Source organism: Schistocerca nitens, chromosome 10, assembly GCF_023898315.1.
Source record: "Schistocerca nitens isolate TAMUIC-IGC-003100 chromosome 10, iqSchNite1.1, whole genome shotgun sequence".
Lineage (NCBI taxonomy): Eukaryota > Metazoa > Arthropoda > Insecta > Orthoptera > Acrididae > Schistocerca > Schistocerca nitens.
In genome coordinates this window covers 109,507,805-109,529,680 of record NC_064623.1, presented here as the reverse complement: position 1 = coordinate 109,529,680, position 21,876 = coordinate 109,507,805, and the positions used below count along the sequence as shown (strand labels likewise).

General features: G+C 42.1%; 1 long non-coding RNA gene across 3 annotated transcripts in view; it reads left to right on the top strand.

Annotated features, from left to right (window-relative positions):
- The window catches only part of LOC126210284 (uncharacterized), a 215,729-nt gene that overhangs the window by 16,905 nt on the left and 176,948 nt on the right, over nt 1–21,876 (top strand). The gene's annotated exons all lie outside the window — the stretch shown is intronic.

Here is a 21,876-nt window from a genome sequence, read left to right as displayed (position 1 = left end):
CAACTACAGCAAGCATAAGTACTCTTAAACGAGTGAAGAAATATTTAAGGAATTCAATGACCAACACCCGACTGTCGTGTTTGAGCATGTTAACAATAGAAAAGACACTACTTGGAGAGCTATCCAGTGATCAGATCTTTGTAGACCGAGTTATAAACTTATTTCGTGGAAAGAAAAGACAGGCGCATTGCACTTGTGTACAAGAAAATATAAAATATAAGGGCTTCTTCTCTCGCTGCTGGAGTTCTCCAAATTGGTCATCGTTTCTTGAGCAAGTTAGTTAGTTAGTTATTATTATTATTATTATTATTACTATTATACTAATTTGGCCGTTAAAGACCGTGAAAACAGTTATTTCTTGCGCTTCTGGGAAGTTTTCTTTCTCTCAGTCCACACTTCTTTCATTCTTGCGCTGAAGGCGGCTTTTCTCTCTTCAGACCATTTAGTTCCACAAGTCTTCTTAATTTTCGCACCGAAACCCGTGAATGAATTCAGTTTTTTAGATTTGCGATGTACGAAAATATTTGTTTTGTAAGCCTATTCGGGTTCATCCTCATGATGTGAGCATAAAAGGAGCATCTTCTTTTTCTAATTGCGTCTGTAATTTTGCTGCACTTCGTATACACTTCTTTGTTGCTTTTTAGTCTGTATACAGGCTTGCCTTGATCATCTGTTATTTTCCTGTGTCCAAGAATTGTCCTCACAATTCTTCTTTCACGATTTTCTATCTGTTCTGCGTATGTAAAATTTGCCAGTGTTTCTGATGCATATAGTATCTGCGGTCTAATGACAGTCTGGTAGTGTCTGAGTTTAATGTTTTTGGATATACATTTTTTTGAATACATTTGTCTGCAGTAGTGAGTTGCTGTCTCTAGTTTTTGTATTCTAGCCCTGCAGGCTGGATGACCTTTTGCCACAGGCTGAATTAGTTCACCAAGATATTTAAAATGTTTAGATACCTGTATTTTCCCGTATTTCGTAGTTATTTTCTTTGGTGGATTTTTGATATTTGTAATGATTTCTGTCTTTTCAAATGAAATTTGCAAGCCTGCTTTTTCAGCAGTTTCTTTAAGTAATTCTATTTGTTTTATTGTGTCTTTTTGTGTGTAAGCTAAACAGGCGAGATCGCCAGCGAAGGCAAAACAGTTGGTTTCAATGGCTTTGTAGCACTTCCCTCCAATTTGGACTTTCTCAACTCCATGTTTTTGCGTGAGTTTTCTCCATTCTGCTATGACTTTATCCAGAACACAGTTGAAGAGTACCGGGGACAGCGCATCTCCTTGTCTGACGCAGGTTTTGACCTCGAAATGCCGTGAAATTTCTCCTTGGAATTTTACTTTTGATGTTGTATTTGTTAATGTTTCTTTGATTATGGTGATTGTTGTTTCATCAATTTCATATTCTCGAAGTGTTTTGATGAGTGTGTACCTATCGATTGAGTCATAAGATTTTTTGAAATCAATGAATGTTATGAAATATTTCTTGCTCCTTGTAGATAAATAGTTCATTGTTGTTTTGAGGTTAAAGGACTTGGAAGAGCAGTTGAACGGAATGGACAGTGTCTTGAAAGGAAGGTATAAGATGAACATCAACAAAAGCAAAACGAGGATAATGGAATGTAGTCGAATTAAGTCGGGTGATGCTGTGGGAATTAGATTAGGAAATGAGACACTTAATGTAGTAAAGGAGTTTTGCTATTTGGGGAGCAAAATAACTGATGATGGTCGAAGTAGAGAGGATATAAAATGTAGACTGGCAATGGCAAGGAAAGCGTTTCTGAAGAAGAAAAATTTGTACCATCGAGTATAGATTTAAATGTCAGGAAGTCGTTTCTGAAAGTATTTGTATGGGGTGTACGGAAGTGAAACGTGGACGATAAATAGTTTAGACAAGAAGAGAATAGAAGCTTTCGAAATGTGGTGCTACAGAAGAATGCTGAAGATTAGATGGGTAGATCACATAACTAATGAGGAGGTATTGACTAGAATTGGGGAGAAGAGGAGTTTATGGCACAACTTGACTAGAAGAAGGGATCGATTGGTAGGACATGTTCTGAGGCATCGAGGGATCACTAATTTAGTATTGGAGGGCAGCGCGGAGGGTAAAAATCGTAGACCAAGAGATGAATACACTAAGCGGATTCAGAAGGATGTAGGCTGCAGTAAGTACTGGGAGATGAAGAAGCTTGCACAGGATAGAGTAGCATGGAGAGCTGCATCAAACCAGTCTCAGGACTGAAGACAACAACAACATGTGCTAAGCTGACTTGTTACAATCCGACCTTGCAGCGCGTCTCTGAATTTGTCCTATCTGCTGTCCCGCCTACTTGATAAAGCCTCCAGACACTGTGAAAGTTTCTAATATATTTTATCTCGGGTTCGTAAGTGCCAAGTTAGTATCTGAGAAATGTGTAAAACTTATGTTTGATGTCGAACTATGTAAATCTGAGTACTGGGCAACAGAACTATGCGAAACATTATTTTTGAACGGAAATACGTGGAGCTCAAGCTACACGGTGTGAAATCCAGCCTAGCCGATACATCAAACAATTAATCTGCGAGAAAGCAATCAGTTTTCAATGAAATTTGGCCGAGCGGTTCTGGCGCTACAGTCTGGAACCGCGCGACCGCTACGGTCGCAGGTTCGAATCCTGCCTCGGGCATGGATGTGTGTGTTGTCCTTAGGTTAGTTAGGTTTAAGTAGTTCTAAGTTCTAGGGGACTTATGACCTCAGCAGTTGAGTCCCATAGTGCTCAGAGCCATTTTTTTAATGAAATTTATCGGACTACAAAACAAAATGACACAGTTTAAAATGTTGACCCTGAATATTGCTCAACTTTATCTTTAATCCCAAGGCGCTGCAGTCATGGACTGTGCGGCTGGTCCCGGCGGAGGTTCGAATCCTCCCTTGGGCATGGATGTGTGTGTTTGTCCTTAGGATAATTTAGGTCAAGTAGTGTGTAAGCTTAGGTACTGATGACCTTAGCAGATAAGTCCCATAATATTTCACACACATTTGAACATTTTTTTTATCTTCAATCGTGCAAACAATTACTGTATCAGAACTGCTACTGTAATTACACAGCAAATGAACATAAAAATTGAAGCGTCTGACTTTCTGATAAAACTGCTTGAAAATTCACAAGATAGCATTTTACTGAAATCTTCCACTGGTATGAAGCCTCTGAACTGCTATGATATTCACCAGCTGCGCCATAGTCGCGAATATGAGCAGTGATCCAATACTGTCAAATGTTTTTTATTTCAGTATTTGATCACAATATCAATTACTTTGACGACCATCTTCAGATCTGTTCTAAACCATGTCCTAACGTGATCAAATACTGGAATAAAAAACATTTGATATGATATTATTTTCATAAAATGCTTCTCAGTACAAGACTTGTGATGTGCAGTGCGAGTGTGCAGACTCATCAAAGTAAATGAAAATGGGAAACTAATCTTAACGACTGCTAAATGAGAAAAAAGGCGTCAAGTTTAACTGTGCTTCATTAAACCATAACAACAATACACCTTTTCATGAGTTCTCACAACTAGACAATTTACCAACATATTTCTTAATAGCTCTCCTATGTACAACTGCCTCCCTTTAACACTTGTTTCAACTATAAGACAAGACCATAGCCGGAGGGCCAGGCAGTATGTAGCGCAGTTTGTTAGTGCGGGTTGGCTACATCAGGGGTTAGTATGTACTAAGGGGCAAACCTATTGTTGTCCTTTGATTGACAGGTACTTAACCTATTGTTCTGCTAAAAGGATCCTTCCTTTTGATTGACAGGCGCTTAACCTATTGTTCCCCAACCTCCTCCCCCCCCCCCCCCATCCCCCTTGCTGCTACAGGTACACTTTTAGGTCTAAGTTAATGGACTATCTCCTCTCAATCTTATCAATTTGATTGACTACTTAATTGAAGTGATCAGTTAATTATCCTAATTAACCTCTCAATTACTGGTAAATCCCCTCACTTCCCCCAGAAAATGGTGGAAAGTTCATCAAAACTATGCAACATATCATGACTGTCTCCACTAACCTAAGAAAATGGCGGGAAAAAGGGGCACTTGGACCACCTCCACCAACCTAAGTCACCTGATCGCCACCTCTTCCTAGGAATTGGCTGGAAAAGGACTCACTGTGTGCTGGATAGTCTTTACTTTCAGTCTTGCTCCTTGTAGATAAATAGTTCATTGTTGTTTTGAGGTTAAAAATTTGTTCGGCGCAGGATCTTCCTGGTCTGAAGCCAGCTTGATATTCTCCAAGTCATCCCTCTATAATTGGTGATACACGATTGAGCAGGGCTTTTGATAGAATTTTGTATGGGACTGGGAGAAGCGATATTCCACGATAGTCGTTAACATCCCTTTTGTCACCTTTTTTAAACAAAGGGTGAATTAGGGCAGTTTTCCAGTGACTTGGGATTTTCTTGGTTTTCCATACTTGTTCAAGTTCTTTGTGTAGTGCTTCTACTGATGTTTCTCCCCCAAGCTTGAGCATTTCTGCTGTAATTGTGTCTTCTCTACATGCTTTCCCGTTTTTGAGATTTTTGATTATGTTTGTGATTTCCTCTCGTGTCGGAGGTGTTGAATGTGTTGGTAATGTTTCTGGTTGCGTAAAACTGAGAGTCTGGATGGGTGTTTGGCAGTTTAGGAGTGTCTCAAAATATTCAGCCAGGATTTCACAGTTTTCAGTATTGTTGGTGGCGAGAGTCTTATTATTTCTCATAAGGTTTAGGCAAGGGGACTGGTATCCTCGGAGTTTCTGGTTGAATGTTTTGTACCAAGCTGCCGTGTTGCATTTCTTGAAATTCTCTTCGATTGAGTCCAGTTGTTGTTTTTCATATTGTCTCTTGGTGTTGCGAATAGTTTTCGAGGCATTCTTTCTGGCTTGCTTAAATTCATCAAAGTTGTTTTCAGTTTTATGCGAGTTCCACTTTTTCCAGGCTTTAAGTCTTTCATGCAGAACTTCATTACAGTTGCTGTCCCACCATGGGTGTCTCGGTTTGCTCTTTTTTGGAAAGGTTGTTCCTGTTGCCTCAATCAAGTTGTTCTGAAATTCTTGGAGGTTTTGTGAAGGGGAGAATGTCTTTAGTTTTTTCTGAAAATCCTTGAGGTTAGAGTTGGACTTAAGGTTGTAATTTCTCAGGGTTGTAAGATCAAAATTTATTTTATTTCTGTTTTTATATTCACCGTTTCTGCTTTTCTGTTTGTTTTGTGGGATCAGTTTAGTTTTTATTTTCGTGAGATGGTGATCAGAATCGAGGTTTAGAGATTTTCGGACACGTGTGTTCAATATTTCTTTTTCACATTTGGAGGAGATGGCAACGTGATCTATTTGAAATTCTCCGATACTCTTTATCGGAGATACCCAGGTTTTTTGTTTTCTGGGAAGATGTTTAAAACGTGTTGACATTAGCTTGAGTTTAAACTGCTTACAGAGCATAATTAACCTTTCTCCATTTTTGTTGGTTCGTTTGTGTGCGGGAAAGTTGCCGACAATATCGTGGAATTTCTTTTCTTTTCCAATCTGAGCGTTAAAATCTCCTAGAAGTATTATTATTATTATTATTATTATTATTATTGTTAGTGGTGGTGGTGGTTTTGGTAGTGGTAGTAGCAGTAGTAGTAGTTGTTGTTGTTTTGTTTGATGCATTTTGTTTCGTTTGTTTAAATTATTGCTTATTGTATTTTTTTGTCTCCCTATAAAACTGTGGAGTCTCCCCAACCTTCACAACCATGCTCCGCCACTGTTCCAAGACATTTCCAGTGTTTCCACAGTTCCCCACAGTCATTTAATGAACAAAGTAAGAGCATATGGACTATCAGACCAATTGTGTGATTGGATTGAAGATTTCCTAGATAACAGAATGCAGCATGTCATTCTCAATGGAGAGAAGTCTGCCGAAGTAAGAGTGATTTCAGGTGTGCCGCAGGGGTGTGTCGTAGGACTATTGCTATTCACAATATACACAAATGACCTTCTGGATAACATCGGAAGTTCACTGAGGCTTTTTGCGGATGATGCTGTAGTATATCGAGAGGTTGTAACAATGGAAAATTGTACTGAAATGCAGGAGGATCTGCAACGAATTGACGCATGGTGCAGGGAATGGCAATTGAATCTGAATGTAGACAAGTGTAATGTGCTGTGAATACATAGAAAGAAAGATCCTTTATCATTTAGCTACAATATAGCAGGTCAGCAACTGGAAGCAGTTAATTCCATAAATTGTCTGGGAGTAGGCATTAGGAGTGATTTAAAATGGAATGACCATATAAAATCAATGGTCGGTAAAGCAGATGCCAGACTGAGATTCATTGGAAGAATCCAAAGGAAATGCAGTCCGAAAACAAAGGAAGTAGGTTGCAGTACACTTGTTCGCCCACTGCTTGAATAGTGCTCACCGGTGTGGGATCTGTATCAGATGGAGTTGATATAAGATATAGAGAAGATCCAGCAGAGAGCAGCATGCATCGTTACAGGATCATTTAGTAATTGTGAAAACATTATGGAGATGATAGATAAACTCCAGTGGAAGACTCTGCAAGAGAGATGCTCACTAGCTCGGTACAGGCTTTTGTTGAAGTTTCGAGAACATACCTTCAGCGTGGAGTCAAGCAGTATATTGCTCCCTCCTATCTCGCGAAGAGACCATGAGGATAAGATCAGAGAGATTAGAGCCCACACAGAGGCATACAGACAATCTTTATTTTCACAAACAATACGAGACTGGAATAGAAGGGAGAACCGATAGAGGTACTCAAGGTACCCTCCACCACACACCGTCAGGTGGCCTGCGGAGTATGGATTTAAATGTAGATGTAGACTACTTAATTAAATTGATCAATCAATAAACCTCTCACGCACTGGTAAATCCCCTCCCCTCCCCCTTCCCCAGAAAATGGTGGGAAGTTCAGGTACTAGCAGGACAATGCAACATACCATGGCTACCTCCACTACCTTGAGTCATCTGACCACCACCCATTCCTAGGAATTGGCTGGAAAAGGACTCATTGTGTGCTGGATAGGATGGCCATAAGTCTTTATTTTCAGTCTTTATTTAAACAATTAGAGGCAGTACAGCCATCAAGCATTCACCCTGAGGTTCAGAGCCCAACTGACCTAGTACACAGTATAGCCGCCAGAGGGCGCTGTCGTACCTTCTATGACGTAATCCAAAATGGCGGTCTGGTGGTGGAGAGGAAGGATCTCATAACAGGAAATTCAAGTGTATATTGTTTATTGAAAAAAAAAATTCAATTTGTGGGGGTTGGATTTCTCTTGCTCATCATTCTCTGCTGTTTGGAAACATGTGGGTCTTGTAAGAAGTAATTACATGGGGCAAACACGTTGCATCACCTAATGTTCGGCACTGTACTCTGGGTGTCTTAACCTAATGTTCGGCCCTTTGTCGGCACTTAACCTTTAGTTCTATTAAGTGATTTTCCATGTCACCCCCATTTCCTTAAACTATTGTATCGCCTTTGATACCAATTAGTTATGTCCTCCCATCATTTTCTGGTACATTTTTCGAATTTCACATGCTTTTGAACATCATTTCCTCCGCATTCGTCTTTTTCACCCACCCCCTTAAACTGTTGTCGACGGAAACGAAGCATGCTCCTGCAACATGATGTAGTACAAAAGACAGTACGGGAACTGAGGGAGGACATGGATTTTGCTACTGCATTGTGGTGCTTCTCCAAACTACAAGCAGGTACTATAGATCCAAATCCCTGTGGGCCCATTCATGTCTATCATCCCAATATTTTATCATTGTTATTCCGTTCCATCCACCATAGAAAAATTACGAACTATAAAAGTTCCACTAAGTTCATCCGATAGAGAACTTGATAAGATTTCTTCCACATCTCTCCCCCCCCCCCCCCCCCCCCATATACCGGAAACATATACCGCATGTGTGCCGGCATTGAGCACATGTAATGATACTATTAAATACACTCCTGGAAATGGAAAAAAGAACACATTGACACCGGTGTGTCAGAGCCACCATACTTGCTCCGGACACTGCGAGAGGGCTGTACAAGCAATGATCACACGAACGGCACAGCGGACACACCAGGAACCGCGGTGTTAGCCGTCGAATGGCGCTAGCTGCGCAGCATTTGTGCACTGCCGCCGTCAGTGTCAGCCAGTTTGCCGTGGCATACGGAGCTCCATTGCAGTCTTTAACACTGGTAGCATGCCGCGACAGCGTGGACGTGAACCGTATGTGCAGTTGACGGACTTTGAGCGAGGGCGTATAGTGGGCATGCGGGAGGCCGGGTGGACGTACCGCCGAATTGCTCAACACGTGGGGCGTGAGGTCTCCACAGTACATCGATGTTGTCGCCAGTGGTCGGCGGAAGGTGCACGTGCCCGTCGACCTGGGACCGGACCGCAGCGACGCACGGATGCACGCCAAGACCGTAGGATCCTACGCAGTGCCGTAGGGGACCGCACCGCCACTTCCCAGCAAATTAGGGACACTGTTGCTCCTGGGGTATCGGCGAGGACCATTCGCAACCGTCTCCATGAAGCTGGGCTACGGTCCCGCACACCGTTAGGCCGTCTTCCGCTCACGCCCCAACATCGTGCAGCCCGCCTCCAGTGGCGTGGCGACAGGCGTGAATGGAGGGACTAATGGAGACGTGTCGTCTTCAGCGATGAGAGTCGCTTCTGCCTTGGTGCCAATGATGGTCGTATGCGTGTTTGGCGCCGTGCAGGTGAGCGCCACAATCAGGACTGCATACGACCGAGGCACACAGGGCCAACACCCGGCATCATGGTGTGGGGAGCGATCTCCTACACTGGCCGTACACCACTGGTGATCGTCGAGGGGACACTGAATAGTGCACGGTACATCCAAACCGTCATCGAACCCATCGTTCTACCATTCCTAGACCGGCAAGGGAACTTGCTGTTCCAACAGGACAATGCACGTCCGCATGTATCCCGTGCCATCCAACGTGCTCTAGAAGGTGTAAGGGAGAGAAGGAAACATAGTAGGTGAATATGGATTGGGGGGAAGAAATGAAAGAGGAAGCCGCCTTGTAGAATTTTGCACAGAGCATAACTTTTAACACTTGGTTCAAGAATCATAAAAGAAGGTTGTATACCTGGAAGAAAAATGGCTAAGCAGGGATGGCTAGAGGAAAAATGTAAGGATGTAGAGGCTTATCTCACTAGGGGTAAGATAGATACTGCCTACAGGAAAATTAAAGAGACCTTTGGAGAAAAGAGAACCACTTGTATGGACACCAAGAGCTCAGATGGAAACCCAGTTCTAAGCAAAGAAGGGAAAGCAAAAAGGTGGAAGGAGTATATAGAGGGTCTTTACAAGGGCGATGTACTTGAGGACAATATTATGGAAATGGAAGAGGATGAAGATGAAGATGAAATGGGAGATAAGATAATGCGTGAAGAGTTTGACAGAGCACTGAAAGATCTGAGTCGAAACAAGGTCCCGGACTAGACAACATTCCATTGGAACTACTGACGGCCTTGGGAGAGCCAGTCCTGACAAAACTCTACCATCTGGTGAGAAAGATGTATGAAACAGGCGAAATACCCTCAGACTTCAAGAAGAATATAATAATTCCAATCCCAAAGAAAGCAGGTGTTGACAGATGTGAAAATTACCGAACAATCAGTTTAATAAGCCACCGCTGCAAAATACTAACACGAATTCTTTACAGACGAATGGAAAAACTAGTAGAAGCCGACCTCGGGGAAGATCAGTTTGGATTCCGTAGAAATACTGGAACACGTGAGGCAATACTGACCTTACGACTTATCTTAGAAGAAAGATTAAGGAAAGGCAAACCTACGTGTCTAGCATTTGTAGACTTAGAGAAAGCTTTTGACAATGTTGACTGGAATACTCCCTTTCAAATTCTAAAGGTGGCAGGGGTAAAATACAGGGAGCGAAAGGCTATTTATAACTTGTACAGAAACCAGATGGCAGCTATAAGAGTCGAGGGACATGAAAGGGAAGCAGTGGTTGGGAAGGGAGTAAGACAGGGTTGTAGCCTCTCCCCGATGTTGTTCAATCTGTATATTGAGCAAGCAGTAAAGGAAACAAAAGAAAAATTCGGAGTAGGTATTAAAATTCATGGAGAAGAAAGAAAAACTTTGAGGTTTGCCGATGACATTGTAATTCTATCTGAGAGAGCAAAGGACCTGGAAGAGCAGTTGAACCTAATGGACAGTGTCTTGAAAGGAGCATATAAGATGAACACCAACAAAAGCAAAATGCCGATAATGAAATGTAGTTGAATTAAATCGGGTGATGCTGAGGGAATTAGATTAGGGAAATGAGACGCTTAAAGTAGTAAATGTGTTTTGCTATTTGGTGAGCAAAATAACAAATGATGGTCAAAGTAGAGAGGATATAAAATGTAGACTGGCAATGGCAAGGAAAGCGTTTCTGAAGAAGAGAAATTTGTTAACATCGAGTATAGATTTAAGTGTCAGGAAGTCATTTCTGAAAGTATTTGTATGGAGTGTAGCCATGTATGGAAGTGAAACATGGACGATAAATAGTTTGGACAAGAAGAGAATAGAAGCTTTCGAAAGGTGGTGCTACAGAAGAATGCTGAAGATTAGATGGGTAGATCACATAACTAATGAGGAAGTACTGAATAGGATTGGGGAGAAGAGAAGTTTGTGGCACAACTTGACCAGAAGACGGGATCGGTTGGTAGGACATGTTCTGAGGCATCAAGGGATCACCAATTTAGTATTGGAGGGCAGCTTGGAGGGTAAAAATCGTAGAGGGAGACCAAGAGATGAATACACTAAGCAGATTCAGAAGGATGTAGGTTGCAGTAGGTACTGGGAGATGAAAAAGCTAGCACAGGATAGAGTAGCATGGAGAGCTGCATCAAACCAGTCTCAGGACTGAAGACCACAACAACAACAAACCCTGTAGGCACGTGACTAGAAGTCTTGTTCCTCCTGCCACCGAACTTCACTAATTCCAACTATATCTAACTTTAACCTATCCATTTCCCTTTTTAAATTTTCTAACCTACCTGCCCGATTAAGTGATCTGACATTCCACGCTCCGATCCATAGAACGCCAGTTTTCTTTCTCCTGATAGCGACATCCTCTTGGTTAGTCCCCGCCCGGAGATCCGAATTGGGGATTATTTTACCTCCGGAATATTTTACCCAAGAGGACGCCATCATCATTTAATCATACAGTAAAGCTGCATGCCCTCGGGAAAAATTACGGCCGTAGTTTCCCCTTGCTTTCAGCCGTTCGCAGTACCCGCACAGCAAGGCCATTTTGGTTATTGTTACAAGGCCTGATCAATCAATCATCCAGACTGTTGCCCTTGCAACTACTGAAAAGGCTGCTGCCCCTCTTCAGGAACCACACGTTTGTCTGGCCTCTCAACAGATACCCCTCCGTTGTGGTTGCATCTACGGTACAGCCATGTGTTTCGCTGAGGCACGCATGCCTCCTCACCAACGGCAAGGTCCATGGTTCATGGGGGGAGGATAATGGTATGTAGTGGAATTAAGTCAAGTGATGCTGAGGGAATTAGATTAGGAAATGAGACACTTAAAGTAGTAAAGGAGTTTTGCTATTTGGGTAGCAAAATAACTGATGATGGTCGAAGTAGAGAGGATATAAAATGTAGACTGGCAATGGCAAGGAAAGCGTTTCTGAAGAAGAGAATTTTTTAACATCGAGTATAGATTTAAGTGTCAGGAAGTCGTTTCTGAAGGTATTTGTATGGGGTGTAGCCATGTATGGAAGTGAAACATGGACGATAAATGGTTTGGTCAAGAAGAGAATAGAAGCTTTCGAAATGTGGTGCTACAAAAGAATGGTGAAGATTATATGGGTAGATCAGATAACTAATGAGGAGGTATTGAATAGAATTTGGGAGAAGAGTAGTTTGTGGCACAACTTGACAAGAAGAAGGGACCGGTTGGTAGGACATGTTCTGAGGCATCGGGGGATCACCAATTTAGCGCTGGAGGGCAGCGTGGAGAGTAAAAATCGTAGAGGGAGACCAAGAGGTGATTACACTAAGCAGATTGAGAAGGATGTAGGTTGCAGTAAGTACTGGGAGATGAAGAAACTTGCACAGGATAGAGTAGCATGGAGAGCTGCATCAAACCAGTCTCAGGACTGAAGACCACAACAACAACAAACATTACATACGACTGGTAGGTCTGAAACTCAAGCTATCTAACATTATAGCCCGTTTTAAGTGCGGAACGTTGTAGCCTTAGGAGTGCGTGTGTTTATGTTCTCTCTTACCAATACCTTCCAGGTACTGATCCTAGACTCTGGAATAATACTTTGAAATTGATAGCTTGGTTGAATTGCGTAAAAATGCTTCGAACTCAATCTATCTGGAGCTCCATCGCGCATAAAAATCACCCGTTTCTTGTCCTTCTTAACCATCTCCTATTACATCACAACACTTTCAAATATGTTACTATACATCGATAAGGAGTGCTAACCTCCTTGACATGAACACATCTCAAGAAATCTTGTGCAGTTGGATGGGCAAGGACTCGGCAAGCTCCATTCATTCACGAGACGTGGAATGTAGCGGTCTACTTCTGGTCGGTTGCAGATTGAATCGGTACCGGTGTTGCAGGGTGGGTTGGTCAATGACAGTGTGAGGGAGGGCGGGGGCGGGGTCTTTTAGTCTCCAATTTTACCCCAAGACTGCGAGAATGCTCTGAGACTCCTGTCAGCATGGAGAGAGATCGTAAATTAAGCACTATGCTCGAGGTGTTAGAAATATGTAGAGCACTGATATACTTTGATGATGTATGTGTCAATGAAGGGACATACTGCACAGTCATCCATCCACATTCGCAATGATACCCGCAAAGTAGAGAAGGGGTGGTTTAGGTATGATACTGAAATTCGGAAACATGCTGTTACATCATTGGTCGACGTTGAAATTACTGTGAAACTGCTAAAATTGTTTACACTACAAACTGTGATGCTTTCGGCCATGTCTTTTCTATCCCATCCGTCCACTGGCACACTGTTGCTTACCACATAATGATTGACTGACAGCGCTTGTTTGAGTTGAAGAAAGAGTTTTGTGGAGGGGCGACACCTTCTAGGGAAGGCTAGCACCGAAACAGTGATCGCTCACACGACTGCAATATGGAGGATAAGTCGAAGCAGACTGCAGAGCCATCAGCTATTCTGTCACTGTGACAGATGAGTTTAAATGTAGAGCTCGTGAATCACCTTGGTACTATGGTTTGTGAACTCCCCACAACGCTGCAAAACTCTTCCGATCTCCTTATGTTGTAACTGACTTTTATTTAAAAGCATCCATTGTGTGTGGTCTGTTATGATAGCAGCAGTAGCAACATGATTTACACCGTGCGACGTCTAGTTTTCTGCGAGAGGCCGTGGATCAGAGTGTGTAAATGTCAGTTTATAACCTGACACAGACCTCGAAGTCGTGGCGGAAAAACAAAATGTTTGGCAGTGTACAAAGTGTGTTACAGCAGAAAAAAAACAACGTTTCAAACAACGGTACAGGATCACAGGGAGCGTCTCTTGCGACTTACAGTATAGTTCGCACGATACGATCATGCTCCTACAGTACAGGTGATGAAACATTAAACTGTTCTGTGTAGTCGATCAATACCTATATATTTAATAGTATCATCACATGTGCTCAATGCCGGCACATATGCGGTATATGTTTCCGGTATATGGGGGGGAGAGAGATGTGGAAGAAATCTTATCAAGTTCTCTATCGGATGAACTTAGTGGAACTTTTATAGTTCGTAATTTTTCTATGGTGGATGGAACGGAATAACAATGATAAAATATTGGGATGATAGACATGAATGGGCCCACAGGGATTTGGATCTATAGTACCTGCTTGTAGTTTGGAGAAGCACCACAATGCAGTAGCAAAATCCATGTCCTCCCTCAGTTCCCGTACTGTCTTTTGTACTACCTCATGTTGCAGGAGCATGCTTCGTTTCCGTCGACAACAGTTTAAGGGGGTGGGTGAAAAAGACGAATGCAGAGGAAATGGCGTTCAAAAGCATGTGAAATTCGAAAAATGTACCAGAAAATGATGGGAGGACATAATTAATTGGTATCAAAGGCGATACAATAGTTTAAGGAAATGGGGGTGACATGGAAAATCACTTAATAGAACTAAAGGTTAAGTGCCGACAAAGGGCCGAACATTAGGTTAAGACACCCAGAGTACAGTGCCGAACATTAGGTGATGCAACGTGTTTGCCCCATGTAATTACTTCTTACAAGACCCACATGTTTCCAAACAGCAGAGAATGATGAGCAAGAGAAATCCAACCCCCACAAATTGAATTTTTTTAAATAAAAAATATACCCTTGAATTTCCTGTTATGAGATCCTTCCTCTCCACCACCAGACCGCCATTTTGGATTACGTCATAGAAGGTACGACAGCGCCCTCTGGCGGCTATACTGTGTACTAGGTCAGTTGGGCTCTGAACCTCGGGGTGAATGCTTGATGGCTGTACTGCCTCTAATTGTTTAAATAAAGACTGAAAATAAAGGCTTATGGCCATCCTATCCAGCACACAATGAGTCCTTTTCCAGCCAATTCCTAGGAATGGGTGGTGGTCAGATGACTCAAGGTAGTGGAGGTAGCCATGGTATGTTGCATTGTCCTGCTAGTACCTGAACTTCCCACCATTTTCTGGGGAAGGGGGAGGGGAGGGGATTTACCAGTGCGTGAGAGGTTTATTGATTGATCAATTTAATTAAGTAGTCTACATCTACATTTAAATCCATACTCCGTAGGCCACCTGACGGTGTGTGGTGGAGGGTACCTTGAGTACCTCTATCGGTTCTCCCTTCTATTCCAGTCTCGTATTGTTTGTGAAAATAAAGATTGTCTGTATGCCTCTGTGTGGGCTCTAATCTCTCTGATCTTATCCTCATGGTCTCTTCGCGAGATAGGAGGGAGCAATATACTGCTTGACTCCACGCTGAAGGTATGTTCTCGAAACTTCAACAAAAGCCTGTACCGAGCTAGTGAGCATCTCTCTTGCAGAGTCTTCCACTGGAGTTTATCTATCATCTCCATAATGTTTTCACAATTACTAAATGATCCTGTAACGATGCATGCTGCTCTCTGCTGGATCTTCTCTATATCTTATATCAACTCCATCTGATACAGATCCCACACCGGTGAGCACTATTCAAGCAGTGGGCGAACAAGTGTACTGCAACCTACTTCCTTTGTTTTCGGACTGCATTTCCTTTGGATTCTTCCAATGAATCTCAGTCTGGCATCTGCTTTACCGACCATTGATTTTATATGGTCATTCCATTTTAAATCACTCCTAATGCCTACTCCCAGACAATTTATGGAATTAACTGCTTCCAGTTGCTGACCTGCTATATTGTAGCTAAATGATAAAGGATCTTTCTTTCTATGTATTCACAGCACATTACACTTGTCTACATTCAGATTCAATTGCCATTCCCTGCACCATGCGTCAATTCGTTGCAGATCCTCCTGCATTTCAGTACAATTTTCCATTGTTACAACCTCTCGATATACTACAGCATCATCCGCAAAAAGCCTCAGTGAACTTCCGATGTTATCCAGAAGGTCATTTGTGTATATTGTGAATAGCAATAGTCCTACGACACTCCCCTGCGGCACACCTGAAATCACTCTTACTTCGGCAGACTTCTCTCCATTGAGAATGACATGCTGCATTCTGTTATCTAGGAAATCTTCAATCCAATCACACAATTGGTCTGATAGTCCATATGCTCTTACTTTGTTCATTAAATGACTGTGGGGAACTGTGGAAACACTGGAAATGTCTTGGAACAGTGGCGGAGCATGGTTGTGAAGGTTGGGGAGACTCCACAGTTTTATAGGGAGACAAAAAAATACAATAAGCAATAATTTAAACAAACGAAACAAAATGCATCAAACAAAACAACAACAACTACTACTACTGCTACTACCACTACCAAAACTACCACCACCACTAACAATAATAATAATAATAATAATAATAATACTTCTAGGAGATTTTAACGCTCAGATTGGAAAAGAAAAGAAATTCCACGATATTGTCGGCAACTTTCCCGCACACAAACGAACCAACAAAAATGGAGAAAGGTTAATTATGCTCTGTAAGCAGTTTAAACTCAAGCTAATGTCAACACGTTTTAAACATCTTCCCAGAAAACAAAAAACCTGGGTATCTCCGATAAAGAGTATCGGAGAATTTCAAATAGATCACGTTGCCATCTCCTCCAAATGCGAAAAAGAAATATTGAACACACGTGTCCGAAAATCTCTAAACCTCGATTCCGATCACCATCTCACGAAAATAAAAACTAAACTGATCCCACAAAACAAACAGAAAAGCAGAAACGGTGAATATAAAAACAGAAATAAAATAAATTTTGATCTTACAACCCTGAGAAATTACAACCTTAAGTCCAACTCTAACCTCAAGGATTTTCAGAAAAAACTAAAGACATTCTCCCCTTCACAAAACCACCAAGAATTTCAGAACAACTTGATTGAGGCAACAGAAACAACCTTTCCAAAAAAGAGCAAACCGAGACACCCATGGTGGGACAGCAACTGTAATGAAGTTCTGCATGAAAGACTTAAAGCCTGGAAAAAGTGGAACTCGCATAAAACTGAAAACAACTTTGATGAATTTAAGCAATCCAGAAAGAATGCCTCGAAAACTATTCGCAACACCAAGAGACAATATGAAAAACAACAACTGGACTCAATCGAAGAGAATTTCAAGAAATGCAACACGGCAGCTTGGTACAAAACATTCAACCAGAAACTCCGAGGATACCAGTCCCCTTGCCTAAACCTTATGAGAAATAATAAGACTCTCGCCACCAACAATACTGAAAACTGTGAAATCCTGGCTGAATATTTTGAGACACTCCTAAACTGCCAAACACCCATCCAGACTCTCAGTTTTACGCAACCAGAAACATTACCAACACATTCAACACCTCCGACACGAGAGGAAATCACAAACATAATCAAAAATCTCAAAAACGGGAAAGCATGTAGAGAAGACACAATTACAGCAGAAATGCTCAAGCTTGGGGGAGAAACATCAGTAGAAGCACTACACAAAGAACTTGAACAAGTATGGAAAACCAAGAAAATCCCAAGTCACTGGAAAACTGCCCTAATTCACCCTTTGTTTAAAAAAGGTGACAAAAGGGATGTTAACGACTATCGTGGAATATCGCTTCTCCCAGTCCCATACAAAATTCTATCAAAAGCCCTGCTCAATCGTGTATCACCAATTATAGAGGGATGACTTGGAGAATATCAAGCTGGCTTCAGACCAGGAAGATCCTGCGCCGAACAAATTTTTAACCTCAAAACAACAATGAACTATTTATCTACAAGGAGCAAGACTGAAAGTAAAGACTATCCAGCACACAGTGAGTCCTTTTCCAGCCAATTCCTAGGAAGAGGTGGCGATCAGGTGACTTAGGTTGGTGGAGGTGGTCCAAGTGCCCCTTTTTCCCGCCATTTTCTTAGGTTAGTGGAGACAGTCATGATATGTTGCATAGTTTTGATGAACTTTCCACCATTTTCTGGGGGAAGTGAGGGGATTTACCAGTAATTGAGAGGTTAATTAGGATAATTAACTGATCACTTCAATTAAGTAGTCAATCAAATTGATAAGATTGAGAGGAGATAGTCCATTAACTTAGACCTAAAAGTGTACCTGTAGCAGCAAGGGGGATGGGGGGGGGGGAGGAGGTTGGGGAACAATAGGTTAAGCGCCTGTCAATCAAAAGGAAGGATCCTTTTAGCAGAACAATAGGTTAAGTACCTGTCAATCAAAGGACAACAATAGGTTTGCCCCTTAGTACATACTAACCCCTGATGTAGCCAACCCGCACTAACAAACTGCGCTACATACTGCCTGGCCCTCCGGCTATGGTCTTGTCTTATAGTTGAAACAAGTGTTAAAGGGAGGCAGTTGTACATAGGAGAGCTATTAAGAAATATGTTGGTAAATTGTCTAGTTGTGAGAACTCATGAAAAGGTGTATTGTTGTTATGGTTTAATGAAGCACAGTTAAACTTGACGCCTTTTTTCTCATTTAGCAGTCGTTAAGATTAGTTTCCAATTTTCATTTACTTTGATGAGTCTGCACACTCGCACTGCACATCACAAGTCTTGTACTGAGAAGCATTTTATGAAAATTGGTAAGATATTGCAAGTACCGCAAGTGTGGCAATGAAATTCCATTTCTAACAGTCAAATCATTATTCCTAATAGTGACAAGCTGCAGAGCAGGCAAGTGTTCCGTGCGCACAGGTAGGACAACAAATTTAATTACTGTCAAAGTCCATGTCCACTGTAACGCACTCTTACAGTGATTGTCAGAGCGTATTTGTGAAAATAATATCATATCAAATGTTTTTTATTCCAGTATTTGATCACGTTAGGACATGGTTTAGAACAGATCTGAAGATGGTCGTCAAAGTAATTGATATTGTGATCAAAGACTGGAATAAAAAACATTTGACAGTATTGGATCACTGCTCATATTCGCGACTATGGCGCAGCTGGTGAATATCATAGCAGTTCAGAGGCTTCATACCAGTGGAAGATTTCAGTAAAATGCTATCTTGTGAATTTTCAAGCAGTTTTATCAGAAAGTCAGACGCTTCAATTTTTATGTTCATTTGCTGTGTAATTACAGTAGCAGTTCTGGTACAGTAATTGTTTGCACGATTGAAGATAAAAAAAATGTTCAAATGTGTGTGAAATATTATGGGACTTATCTGCTAAGGTCATCAGTACCTAAGCTTACACACTACTTGACCTAAATTATCCTAAGGACAAACACACACATCCATGCTCAAGGGAGGATTCGAACCTCCGCCGGGACCAGCTGCACAGTCCATGACTGCAGCGCCTTGGGATTAAAGATAAAGTTGAGCAATATTCAGGGTCAACATTTTAAACTGTGTCATTTTGTTTTGTAGTCCGATAAATTTCATTAAAAAAATGGCTCTGAGCACTATGGGACTCAACTGCTGAGGTCATAAGTCCCCTAGAACTTAGAACTACTTAAACCTAACTAACCTAAGGACAACACACACATCCATGCCCGAGGCAGGATTCGAACCTGCGACCGTAGCGGTCGCGCGGTTCCAGACTGTAGCGCCAGAACCGCTCGGCCAAATTTCATTGAACACTGATTGCTTTCTCGCAGATTAATTGTTTGATGTATCGGCTAGGCTGGATTTCACACCGTGTAGCTTGAGCTCCACGTATTTCCGTTCAAAAAGAATTTTTCGCATAGTTCTGTTGCCCAGTACTCAGATTTACATAGTTCGACATCAAACATAAGTTTTACACATTTCTCAGATACTAACTTGGCACTTACGAACCCGACATAAAATATATTAGAAAGTTTCACAGTGTCTGGAGTCTTTATCAAGTGGGCGGGACAGCAGATAGGACAAATTCAGAGACGCGCTGCAAGGTCGGATTGTAACAAGTCGGCTTAGCACATGTTGTTGTTGTTGTTGTTGTTGTTGTTGTTGTTGTCTTCAGTCCTGAGACTGGTTTGATGCAGCTCTCCATGCTACTCTATCCTGTGCAAGCTTCATCATCTCCCAGTACTTACTGCAGCCTACATCCTTCTGAATCCGCTTAGTGTATTCATCTCTTGGTCTACGATTTTTACCCTCCGCGCTGCCCTCCAATACTAAATTAGTGATCCCTCGATGCCTCAGAACATGTCCTACCAATCGATCCCTTCTTCTAGTCAAGTTGTGCCATAAACTCCTCTTCTCCCCAATTCTAGTCAATACCTCCTCATTAGTTATGTGATCTACCCATCTAATCTTCAGCATTCTTCTGTAGCACCACATTTCGAAAGCTTCTATTCTCTTCTTGTCTAAACTATTTATCGTCCACGTTTCACTTCCGTACACCCCATACAAATACTTTCAGAAACGACATCCTGACATTTAAATCTATACTCGATGGTACAAATTTTTCTTCTTCAGAAACGCTTTCCTTGCCATTGCCAGTCTACATTTTATATCCTCTCTACTTCGACCATCATCAGTTATTTTTCTCCCCAAATAGCAAAACTCCTTTACTACATTAAGTGTCTCATTTCCTGATCTAATTCCCACAGCATCACCCGACTTAATTCGACTACATTCCATTATCCTCGTTTTGCTTTTGTTGATGTTCATCTTATACCTTCCTTTCAAGACACTGTCCATTCCGTTCAACTGCTCTTCCAAGTCCTTTGCCGCCTCTGACAGAAATACAATGTCATCGGCGAACCTCAAAGTTTTTATTTCTTCTCCATGGATTTTAACACCTACTCCGAACTTTTCTTTTGTTTCCTTTATTGCTTGCTCAATACACAGATTGAATAACATCGGGGATAGGCTACAACCCTGTCTCACTCCCTTCCCAACCACTGCTTCCTTTTCATACCCCTCTTAGCGCATACCAAATAATAACAAAAATGCTCGGGCAGCTTAAATGACAGTGTCTAGATGAAAGAGGGTGCAGTTCTCGGGAAACCGTGCTGGGAAAATTTAGAGAAACTGTCTTGAAAGAAGACTGTGCTACCGTTACACGGCCATCGTCGTATATCTAACCTAGGAATTATGAGAATGAGATCAGAGAGATAAGGATGCATACAAAGGAATATAGATAGACATATTCCGCCGCTCAGTACGCAAATGAAATAGCAATGAAAATCGACTAATTGTTATGAAGTACTTACGTCTGGGGAGTAGATCTCTAGATGAAGTAATGTCCTAAACAACTTCCCGTGACAGAGTCTGGCAGGGTGACAAATTTTTAAGAAGGCTGCGCTTACACATTTGCTGGTTAATATTTCTTATTATTTTCTTCAGACATCTTCTGACTTGGCCTGAAGAAGTTCAGCGTTTCTTGGTTAAGCAGTAGTGACTTGAAATCGAACTCAGGAGCGGGAACATTTAGACATCGGAGACAATGTAGTTGTAGATGACTCGGAAGTTTCCTTCGCCTTCTCTCGTTAGCGAGTCAACCGACAACGGGGAGAAATTGTGGGAGAAGTGTTTCGTAAATTATGAACCACTATTCGCGAGCGCTTCGTGGGAGCTTCAGAACGCGTTTCCTTCGACACAATGGAAGCATCTGAGGCTGTAAAACTGAAAGTCGCGCAGTTAGCTGCGTTGTCGGCTGTACGCAGACGCTGCGTCTTCTGCAAGTTCTGTCCGCTTGCGCGGAGCTATAGAACTGATATCGAGATCATGAGCGGTGTGTGCCCGTAAGTGGCTCTGAATCTGTGTTTCTGAAGTAATGGTTCAGCAGAGAAGAAAGGAAGATTCCAGATGGAATAAAAAGGCCGGATACAATAAAGAGGTGGCTACTCGTCGAAACATCGGACGGTTCTACCTATCCGCACGCTCTACTGCCGATGCTCGGTCTATCTAGGCATGACTAACGACTTGCCCTCATGACGTCACTTCTGCCGTGTCGTGTATCTGTGCTTGGTGATGGGTGGGGGGGGGGGAGAAAGAGCGGGAAGCGGAGGTAGGTGAGCCAATCAACCTCGTTTCCCTTCGGTAACGTCTCTGCAATTTTCTGCTGTTTCGATCGATAAAGCAGCTCTGTGGCTGTCTGCAGAAACTTAGCTAGAACCGGGCAAGATTCTAGAGTTAACATCTTTTGTTAAAATGTCTGAGTGCAGCGAAAACAATACTGCCTAGAAATTGCACAATGGGTTTTTGTCCGAATTTTCACACCCAAACGGAGAGTTGGAAATGGTCAGATGGCGTGTCAAACTGGCCAATGTGAGGTTCAGTT